At 37.7% G+C, this 10,279-nt stretch overlaps 1 pseudogene; it reads left to right on the top strand.

Annotated features, from left to right (window-relative positions):
- Positions 1-7,842: 7,842 nt before the first annotated feature.
- LOC149146191 (delta(12)-acyl-lipid-desaturase-like) lies at positions 7,843-9,611 on the top strand (annotated as a pseudogene).
- The last annotated feature ends 668 nt before the right edge of the window (positions 9,612-10,279 follow it).

Raw genomic sequence — 10,279 nt, 5'->3', positions numbered from 1 at the left:
AGCCATCGGGAACTCACCACTGACTTATCTGTCGGTCTTAGGACCAAACCCCAAACAGTGTTCCTGACAATGGAGTCATACTCCTCAACCATGGCATCAGCCCAAACCAGTTGTTGCACTGCTTCCTCAAAAGAGGATGGCTTAGTCTCAAAACATTTGTTCATAAGATCCATGTATCCAGTCTCGCATCATGCAATAACCTGTCAACCTCTCTGGTGCACTTTCTCCCATCTCTGGAAGACTTTGCATGAGTGGGTATCTCCACTCCCTGATCCTCTGCATGTGGATGCTCCACATCAATATGAGGTTCCTCCTTAGGAGCTAAAATCTCCTCAACTGCATGTAGCTGAAGCTCCCTCTCAAGGGAACATCTCATGGCCTTCTCTTCATCGAATTTTACATACCTGCAAACCATTGTCATCATGTTGGTTAGCAGGTACACCTGATAGTCGTGAGGTGTATTAGAGTACCCCACAAATATCCCCAACTCTACTGTTGGCTGAAGCTTCTTCTGTGCATATTTGGTTACATGGAAGTAGATTCATGAACAAAAAATCCTGAAGTGAACCACATCTGGTTTCTTCCCTGAAAAAGCCTCTTCTAGTGTACTCATCCCAAGAATTTGATGAGGGCTTATATTCTGCAAATAAATAATTGTTTTGCATGCCTCAACCCACAAGTGTAGTGGTAAGCCCTTATCGTTTTTCCCCTACAATTCTTCTATTATTCCTTTCACCCACCCCATTTTGTTATGGGTTATGAGGTGTTATCAAAACTCATCGAATGCCTTCTACCGCACAGAAGTTTTTAAACTCATTCGACACATACTCTCCACCATTATCACTCTTGAGAGATTTAACTTTTTTGGCAGTATCTTTCTCAACCAATGCTTTAAATGCAAAAAACTTTGTAAAAGTATGATCTTTATTCTGTATGAAAAAGATCCAACATTTACGATAAAAATCATCAACAAATATAACATATTTACCATTTTTGGCTGTGGATTCTATCGAGAACGATCCACACACATTTGAATGAACTCGATCAAGGATCTCCTATGCTTGACTGTATTTATCATGAAAAGAAGCCTTAGTGTACTTTCCCAATGTACACCCTTTGCATGTGTCAACTTGCTCAAGTGTACCCTTGGGAAGACCGATAGAAATTTGTTGCATGATTTTCAAAGCATCATGATGCAAGTTACTGAACCTCTTGTGCCACAACTCACAGATGTCTCAGCTCTACACCTTCTCTGCTTTCCTGCTCAAGGAAACATAGTCGTCTACCTCCAACTTGTAGAGATTATTCACTCGAACATCTATCCTCTTCACCTGTCTCATGGCTATGTGATGAAGGAATGAATTTACCTTACTAAATATCACATCATAGCCTCTATCCTCCAACATGGAAACAAATACCAAGTTCTTCTTCAAACCAAGAACATACATAACAGCTTGCAAAGTGAAGGGAGAACTCGACTCCCTCTGAAAGGTAACTATACCAAGCTCGGTAGCACTATACTTCTCGTCATCACCCATATCGATATGCATATGGAGATCCTTCTCCTCCAAGTTACTGAAGAGCTTTTTGTTACCAGTCAAGTGGAAAGAAGCTCCACTGTCCAGGTACCATTCACTACCCATCACCGATGACACCATACATGTGATGAGGGTAATGCCCAAATCCAATTGCGAGGAAAGAGCCTCTCCTACCTCTCCTCCTGAGGGATTCTTACCAGCCTTCTTGAGCGGACACTTTGTGGAAAAATGTCCCAACTCGTGATAGTGAAAGAACTTGACTTTCGACATGTCCTTATTGTTTCCACCATGACAAGAATCTAATTTGGAACGGGATGACTACCCCTTCCCTTTATTTGGCTTACCCACTAAGGCACAATTCTCCTCATCATCAGTTTTTGATGAGGATCAGTATATGGTGTTCCTTTGAATCTCTTCCTATACCAAATATGTCCACAACCGTTCCCAATCTGGTAGCTTCTCCCTCCCATTAACTAAGTCCTGGTAATTGTGTCAGGTCTTGGGAAGTCCTAGAAGAGCTAGGCTCACCATATCATCTTCGGAAACAGTAATACTAACACTTCCAATCTCATCTTGACAATGGATGAACTTGGTCAAGTACTTCATAATTGAGTCACCCTTCTCCATCTTGATCTTTCTGAGTTTTTCCTTCAATGCCAACTTTCTATGGTCACTTCTATTTTGAAACAGGTATGTCAATGCCTTCCACATTGAGTATGGAGTATCCTTACTGTGGAGAGTTGAGACAATGTGGTCTCAAACTCCTTCCAACATAATTATTCTCGTATTTTCCACACAGTTTATCCATTTAGCTAGATCTTTAGCATCCGATGTTGGAGGCTTAGGAATGTCATGATCTATGAATTCCTCGAGGTAATTTTCTTCCAGCACTACTTTCATCCTATCCTTCCAAGAGTTTCCCTCCAAGGCATACTCAAGTCGTAAACCATAGAATGACATATTTCTACTCTGAAGTATGAACTTGCAAATTCAATTTTCACCTGGACAACAAACTCGAATTCTCCTCTTCTATACTATCTTAAGCTCTGATACCACGTAGATTTTTCTATAGATTCAATAGCTTATGTGATATGATAAAACACAAGACAAGAATCTACTATACTCTTCATAGAAAACCAAAATTGATCGATGAAAATAATAAGCAGAAAAGGAAGAATATAAATCACACATAACACAATATTTCTCTAGAAAAAGCCACTGCTAAAAATACCGACTATCTATATTGCAATAATTAGAAGATCTGAGAAGAAATTACAATGTTTTTTCATCCTGAACAATTCTTGCACTAGTACAATCTAACTCTCTACCTCACAAACCAACTCAAGCCAACACTTAGCCAATTATGTTTCCTTCCAAGCCCCTACTTCCTTGTGCAATCCCTAGAGGAATTAGTTCATATTTAATTGTGTAGGTTTTAACCCCATACAGAAATTACTTGCATACGAATTCTAAAACACAGAAAATAAATAATGCGAGAGCAGAACACATAAAACACATATACTCCGAGATTTTCCCTGGATCCCAAAACCAGGACTACCAGCTTGATTTTTCATTATGTTCCTTTCAATGTTATAATACATATTTATACATGCCGAAGCATCCAATACCATGGACCGAAAACCATCGTGTCCAATACCATGGACCGAAAACCATCGCGTCCAAAAAACATGTGCGAAAATCATGCACAAAACCATAGGTGGGTCCGCCCAACCTAACATAGGGTCCAAAACCAAAATTTTCTGGGGTGCTGCCCCAGACCCCATAAAATGGGGTTACGAGTGCCCCTCAAACTGCCTGTTAACTATGTGGAAAGAATATAACACAACCCAACATTCTCCCACTTTTTGTTTTCTTTCCACAGGGGGCCACAAGAGAGCTTAGTCATTTTTCCAGCCCTGAAATGCCCATTGTCTCTCTACACCAAGAAAACTTCTCAGAGCTCACAGATTTTGTTAATGCATCTGCAGTATTCTTCAAAGTGTCCACCTTTACCAGAAACACCTTTTTGTCTTCTATCATATCCCTCACAAAGTGATACTGAACATCAATGTGCTTTACCACTATTACCACTACATTGTGTGGATGAATATTTCCTTTTACAAAGTGAGGCCCGTTACTTACAGTCTTCTTGAGTTAAAATACCATGGGTGGATATCATGGGTAAGTACCATGGGAAGATGCCCCTTTCCATTCGGATCAAGGGAATCCTTTGTTATGACGTATTCTCTAAGAGGTTTTTGATATGAAGTTGTCGACCTCCATGAATGAGATGAAAACATCAATGAGGGAATTACACCACCTCCTATGTCATCTTCACAAGAGAGGAGACAAGATATGAGTTCTAACATGAAAACGAAAGGATCCCCCTGAGATTAGTTTCACTAGGATTAAGAATTACTCAAGATATGTATAGTAAACTCCTCCTAAGTGTAGGGAAAGCTCGACAGATGTGAGGGCCTTGAGATTTGAGCATGCAAAGAATCTCGCAAGAGGGTACCCACGCCTCTACTAGGGTTAAGCTGATATCGAATCAAGTCCTCATCCAAGACTTTACCAAGGTGATGGAGCCACGCGAGATAGAACTTTAGACTAAAATTATCCACCAAGGGATTGGCCTATAATGGCCCTACGATTTCATTCTCGGTGCCCTTTGCGATCTCTGAACCCTTCTTTTGCGTCATTCTTTGATCTCCAAACCCTTTGAGTCACATGATAGATAGATATTTATTTTTTAAAACACACACACACACACATATAGTACCAACCTAGATCCATCTTAACTTCGGATCTATCAAGTGTTGAGAGGGATCAAATCTCTCGAGGTGCAAACCCTTCCTCAAGTTTTTCACTCAAAAAAGAGGTTTGCACCTTGAGAGATTTGATCCATCTTGGTGCTTGATAGATCCAAAGTCAAAATGGATACTTTAGACTAAAATTATCCACCAAGAGAGTGGCCTGTAATGGCCCTATGATTTCATTCTTGGCGCCCTTTGCGATCTTCGAACCCTTCTTCTGCGTCATTCTTCAGACTTCCAAATCCTTCGTGTCGCACGATATATAGATATTTATCTTTGAAAACACACACACACATATATATATATATACTACCAACTTAGGTCCATCTTAACTTCAGATCTATCAAGTTTCGAGAGGGATCAAATCTCTCAAGGTGCAAACCTTTCCTCAAGTTTTGCACTCAAAAAAGAGGTTTGCACCTGAGAGATTTGATCCATCTCGATGCTTGATAGATCCAAAGTTAAAATGGATCTAGGCTAGTTTAACCCTACATATGTGATTTGGGATAACATAAAAAAGATAAATAAATTTGCTCCAAATGTATGCACATGTAAATGTTACATATGGATCCACCTTATATACCTTTTAAAGTTTCCAAAGGGTTTATTCAAGTGACGTAAATGGGAGGGTATCCATTAAAAAATAGGGAAAGGTTTAAATAAGTAGTCATTGTTGGTTAAATTTATTTGCATAAATTAGGACATAAATTTGTCAATTTGGGAGTTCGTACACTTAGAAACACATCACTATATGTGAAGAGCTAGCCATATATTTACTCTATTATTTCAATCCAAAATTATGACTAAATTATATGATTTTTTACTAAAGATGTTATTTGAAAACAAGATTTAAACCATTATGAAATGAAAGCATGAATACTAACTAAATCATTGTCGTGGAAAATTCAAATTCAAGATTGCAACTCAAAGAAAGATTCTAATTAATCAATATGAGAGGAAAGTAACTAATCTCCTTTAGTCCAGCCTACAAAAGCTTATACTAGCAAAAAAACAGGGCGTGGAAACCTAAGCCTCAAGGAAGGTCCACACAACAATGCTCTTTTCACTTTTCTAGCACACTTGCTTGGAATGAAATCTACTTTAAGGTAAGGAAAACAAGTTTGATTCAAGTTTGAATTGGTTGATTAAGCATGCATTAGGGTCCCTACTGGTAGAAAATCTAATTGTAGAGCCTTTGGCTCACTCCCTCATGGTTCAAGGAATTGCAACATTACTCTGTTAGACTTCTCAATATTTTACTTAACCATGAAATATTAAACTTATCTCTCAAAGGCAATGGCTATTCTGTGGAAAGAAAACTCAATTTGTTCATGGCCACTACAACATTAAAACTATGATAAAGAAGTACTAAAGCTTTAACTAAATAAAGGGTTTATGAACAAAGAGAAATACGATGAATTGTATATAAATAAAGTGATTTATGACAAATAAGAATGGAGATTAATTTGCATATTAAAGTTTAAACATAAAAGGAAAAACTCAGAGATATATAAAAAACTTTTGCTCAGACAATCCACAGTTATGCACAATGAAGAAGATATTGCATAGGTTTAGACAAAGAGAGCCCTCCAATGCATTAACTTGTATACTTGAAGACTACCAGTGGAAGGAACTCAAGGAGACTATGTGTGTTAATAAAAAGAAAAAAAAATGAAATAGAGCTTCAATTCAAAAGTTTGTTGAGTATATGGATCAAAATAGAAATTAGAAACCCAAAATCTAATCATGTCCCTCAAACTTCACTTGCTTGCATATTTATACACAACAAAAGTAACTAATTCCTAATAATCCTCGGCCTAGTCAACTAATTGCTACTCTAGACATTCAGTTGGATGAAATTCGACCTCCACAATGGCTGAAATCGTCAAAAAATCATGAGCACTCAAATCTGGGCAAATTTTCTTGCCAAAAGTATGTATCTTCCCATTGATTAGCTAAGTTGACCGCATGTTGACTAGGCCTATGCGAGGGCTTTTTTGCAGAATCAATATGAAACAAGCTATCTAGGGAACACAAGGAACAAAACTCATGCTTATGTTTTTGTCTAACTTGCCTGCATATACCTCAATAAACAAGGAACTACCAGAATGCCTAACTCCCTGTAAACTCTTCTAAAAATGAATTACAATGCATAAAATTTGTTAAAGTTCAACAATCAAAAGCAAATGATAAAAATATATTTGGGATGGTTTTATTAGTCAAAATATAAACAAAATGTTATATAAGTAATGAAAAATGAATTTATAGGGAGAAATAAAATTTATTATGATAACAAAATTTTCACCGAAATTGAGCAGTTACAATTTCCCTCTATATCCATATACTCATATCCAAGGAGAGAATCATCGCTATAAGAGGTTCATCTAAGAGTATCCAAAAAATTATCCTATCAAAGAAATGTTTGTATTCCAAATAACGTCAACTTTTTTGTTTGTTTGTTTGCTAAGTTGTGTGAGTTTTGAAATGACTACACACTTAACTTTTGGTTTGAGAAAGTGCGACCCAAGAGCATCTAAGCCGTCAAAATCACCCGAGAATCACACATAGCTCAGGGTACACCAACCCTTAACATGATTGGAATCTTTCCCACCAAATTTTGAACGAGTGACCTTCACATCATGGAGCATTCTAACAATACATCCTATCAAAATTTATTTTACACCTCATAAACAATAATATCAATTTAAAATTAAAACAAAATTCATATAAATAGTCACTTCCCTCTATATCCCTCCATACGCTGAAATCGTTATAAGAGATTCATCTAAAGGGCATCCTCGGTTTTTGTTAACTAATTAACAACTAGCATTTGCACCAGATGTTGCAAAGGAAACGCCGTAAGGGATAAATTCAAGAAGCATTGTGACATATAAAGAATCATTGAAGATGATAATTAGTAGGTGAAGGGTAAAGAGCTAGTACCCAATGCCCATTGCATTAAATAAGTCTTGTTTCTTTTGGAAACTTTTTGGTTGACCAAAAAAAAACTTCCCATTTTTAGCAAGCTATGGAAAAAAAACTTCACATAGGTTCCCTGAAGTATTCCTGTTGTGTAGTTTCCTAGGACAGTTTCTGGTAGTGGAGGCTCAAAGTGAGGTCTACAGTCCAAAGTTCTGTTTCTTCTTGAGGGCCATGGACAATTGTTGTGATCAGAGTTGGGAAATTAATAGCACATACCATTTAATAGCAAAGCAGAAATTGCACATCAGTTTATATGAAGAAATTGCACATCAGTTTAATGAATTATATTCTCTATACGCACCTTGACATGGAAATTAGTGGTACATACCATTTAATAGCAAAGCAGAAATTGCGGAAATTGCACATCAGTTTAATGAATTATATTCTCTATATGCACCTTGTAGGCCGTGATATATGTACGAAGTGACCTCTACTGTCTGTATGCACGCATTGCACCCTGTGCCATAATCTTTTGTAGAGACTTGTAAGCTACAAAGTGGGCTGGTGAAAGGATGGCCTTGCCTGCTAGGAAAGATATAATGGAGCGAGCTCCTTGTGGAAAGCCACTGCTTACATTGGGAGAATTGAAGAAAGCCATTCCACCTCTTGCTTCAACAGATCACTGCTCACATCATTCTCATATCTAGGATACGATCTTCTTATTGTTGCGCTTCTGTTGTATTCCACAACCACCTATTATTTCACAGGGCCTGGATTGCTTGGATGGGCACCCTGGTTTGGTTACTAGGCAGTTCAGGGGTGCGTTCTGTTTGGTATATGGGTTATAGCATATGAATGTGGGCATCATGCATTTAGTGAGTACTCTTTTGTGGATGATACATTGGGACTTATACTACATTCATGGCTTCTTGTACCATATTTATTGTGGAAGTACAGTCATCGAAGGCATCATAGCAACACTGGGAGTTTAGAACGAGATGAAGCTTTTGTTCCCCAGACAAAGAATGATATGATAAAGTTGACTTACAGTTTGGTATCTAACCCGTCAGGAAGGTTGTTGATGATAGCAATTTACCTCATCGTGGGGTGGTCGTTGTATCTCACATTCAATTCTTTGGGAAGGAAGTATCTGGCATCATAGCAACACTGGGAGTTTAGAACAAGATGAAGATTTTGTTCCACAACCACCTATTATTTCACAGGGCCTGGATTGCTTGGATGGGCACCCTGGTTTGGTTATTGGGTAGTTCAGGGGTGCGTTCTGTTTGGTATATGGGTTATAGCATATGAATGTGGGCATCATGCATTTACTGGGTACTCTTTTATGGATGATATAGCGCGGCTTATACTACATTCATGGCTTCTTGTACCATATTTCTCGTGGAAGTACAATCATCGAAGGCATCATAGCAATACTGGGAATTTAGAACGAGATGAATCTTTTGTTCCCCGGACAAAGAATGATATGATAAAGTTGACTTATAGTTTGGTATCTAACCCGCCGGGATGGTTGTTGATGATAGCAATTTACCTCACCGTGGGATGGCCGTTGTATCTCACATTCAATTCTTCAAGAAGGAAGTATCTGGCATCATAGCAACACTGGGAGTTTAGAACGAGATGAAGCTTTTGTTCCCCGGACAAAGAATGATATGATAAAGTTGACTTATAGTTTGGTATGTAACCCGCCGGGAAGGTTGTTGATGACAGCAATTTACCTCACCGTGGCATGGCCGTTGTATCTCATATTCACTTCTTCGCGAAGGAGGTATCCGTGATTTGGCTCCCACTTTGATCCATATTCCCCAATTTATAGCAAACGAGAGAGATTGTAGATAATGGTTAGTGACAATGCTTAGTCGGAGTGGCTTATACTCTGTACCTCTTGGCCTCTGTTTATGGATTTTCTTGGGCCATAAAAGTATACAACATTCCACTCGTGATTGTGAATGCATTCCTGGTGCTGATCACGTGCCTGCAGCACATGCATCCGGCTCTTCCCCACTATGACAGATCAAAGTGGGAATGGATGAGAGGTGCATTGCCAACAGTTGACAGGGATTACTGAATGTTGAATCATGTATTCCATCACATAACCGACACCCATGTGACTCATCATCTATTCTCCACAATTCCTCATTACCATGCTAGGGAGGCCACTAGGGCTATTAAACTGATTCTGGGAAACTATTACTACTACAACACTACACCTGTCTGTAATGCCTTATGGCAGGGGTTTAGAGAATGTGAGTATGTAGAGGCTCACTACCCTGGAAAAAGTGGGATCTTATGGTACAAATGCAAGTCCACTTAATGGTAACCGCTGGATATCTCCTTTTGATCCACCAGTTCCTTCCCTGCCTCATATGAATAATGTGCGGCATCTGATTAGGACGTGTTTGTAAAATGTCTGTTCAATAATTTGCAAAACACACTTTTTCTTTTCTGTCGAAGGAAAAAAAGGCTTTCTTTCTATTGATATAAACAATTACTTTTAAATTTTTCTAAAATTAATGTTGATTGATGTTGACTAAACAACATCAAAGAATAACCCTAAAAATGAATGATGACATGTGTGCACTGAGGGGAGTTTGTTTAAGAGAGAAACGCCTTATGTTGTAATTAGCAATTACTTTTAACTTTTTCTAAAATGAATGTTGATTGATGTTGACTAAACAACATCAAAGAATAACCCAAAAAATAAATGATTTTAGATGAAAACTCAATATATATGTTTGAAAATCAATTTTCTAATCAAAATAACATGATAACATGTTGTCCAACTATATAAATAATGCAAAAAAATAAAACAAACCACTAATATTACATAAAATAAGAAATAGAACAAATCACTAATATCCTGAAAGTATATCCTGTTATGTTAATTTTTAAATATATCAAAAAAAATTTAACATTTTAAAAAAATCTAGATAAAGATCTATATCCATCTTATCTTTATATAAGAATATTCATATAATTTTC

Source organism: Pinus tabuliformis, chromosome X (genome assembly GCF_031772625.1).
Source record: "Pinus tabuliformis cultivar Carrire ecotype Pingquan chromosome X, CPIR1, whole genome shotgun sequence".
Classification (NCBI taxonomy): Eukaryota; Viridiplantae; Streptophyta; class Pinopsida; order Pinales; family Pinaceae; genus Pinus; species Pinus tabuliformis.
This window is presented reverse-complemented; position numbering and strand designations above follow the sequence as displayed.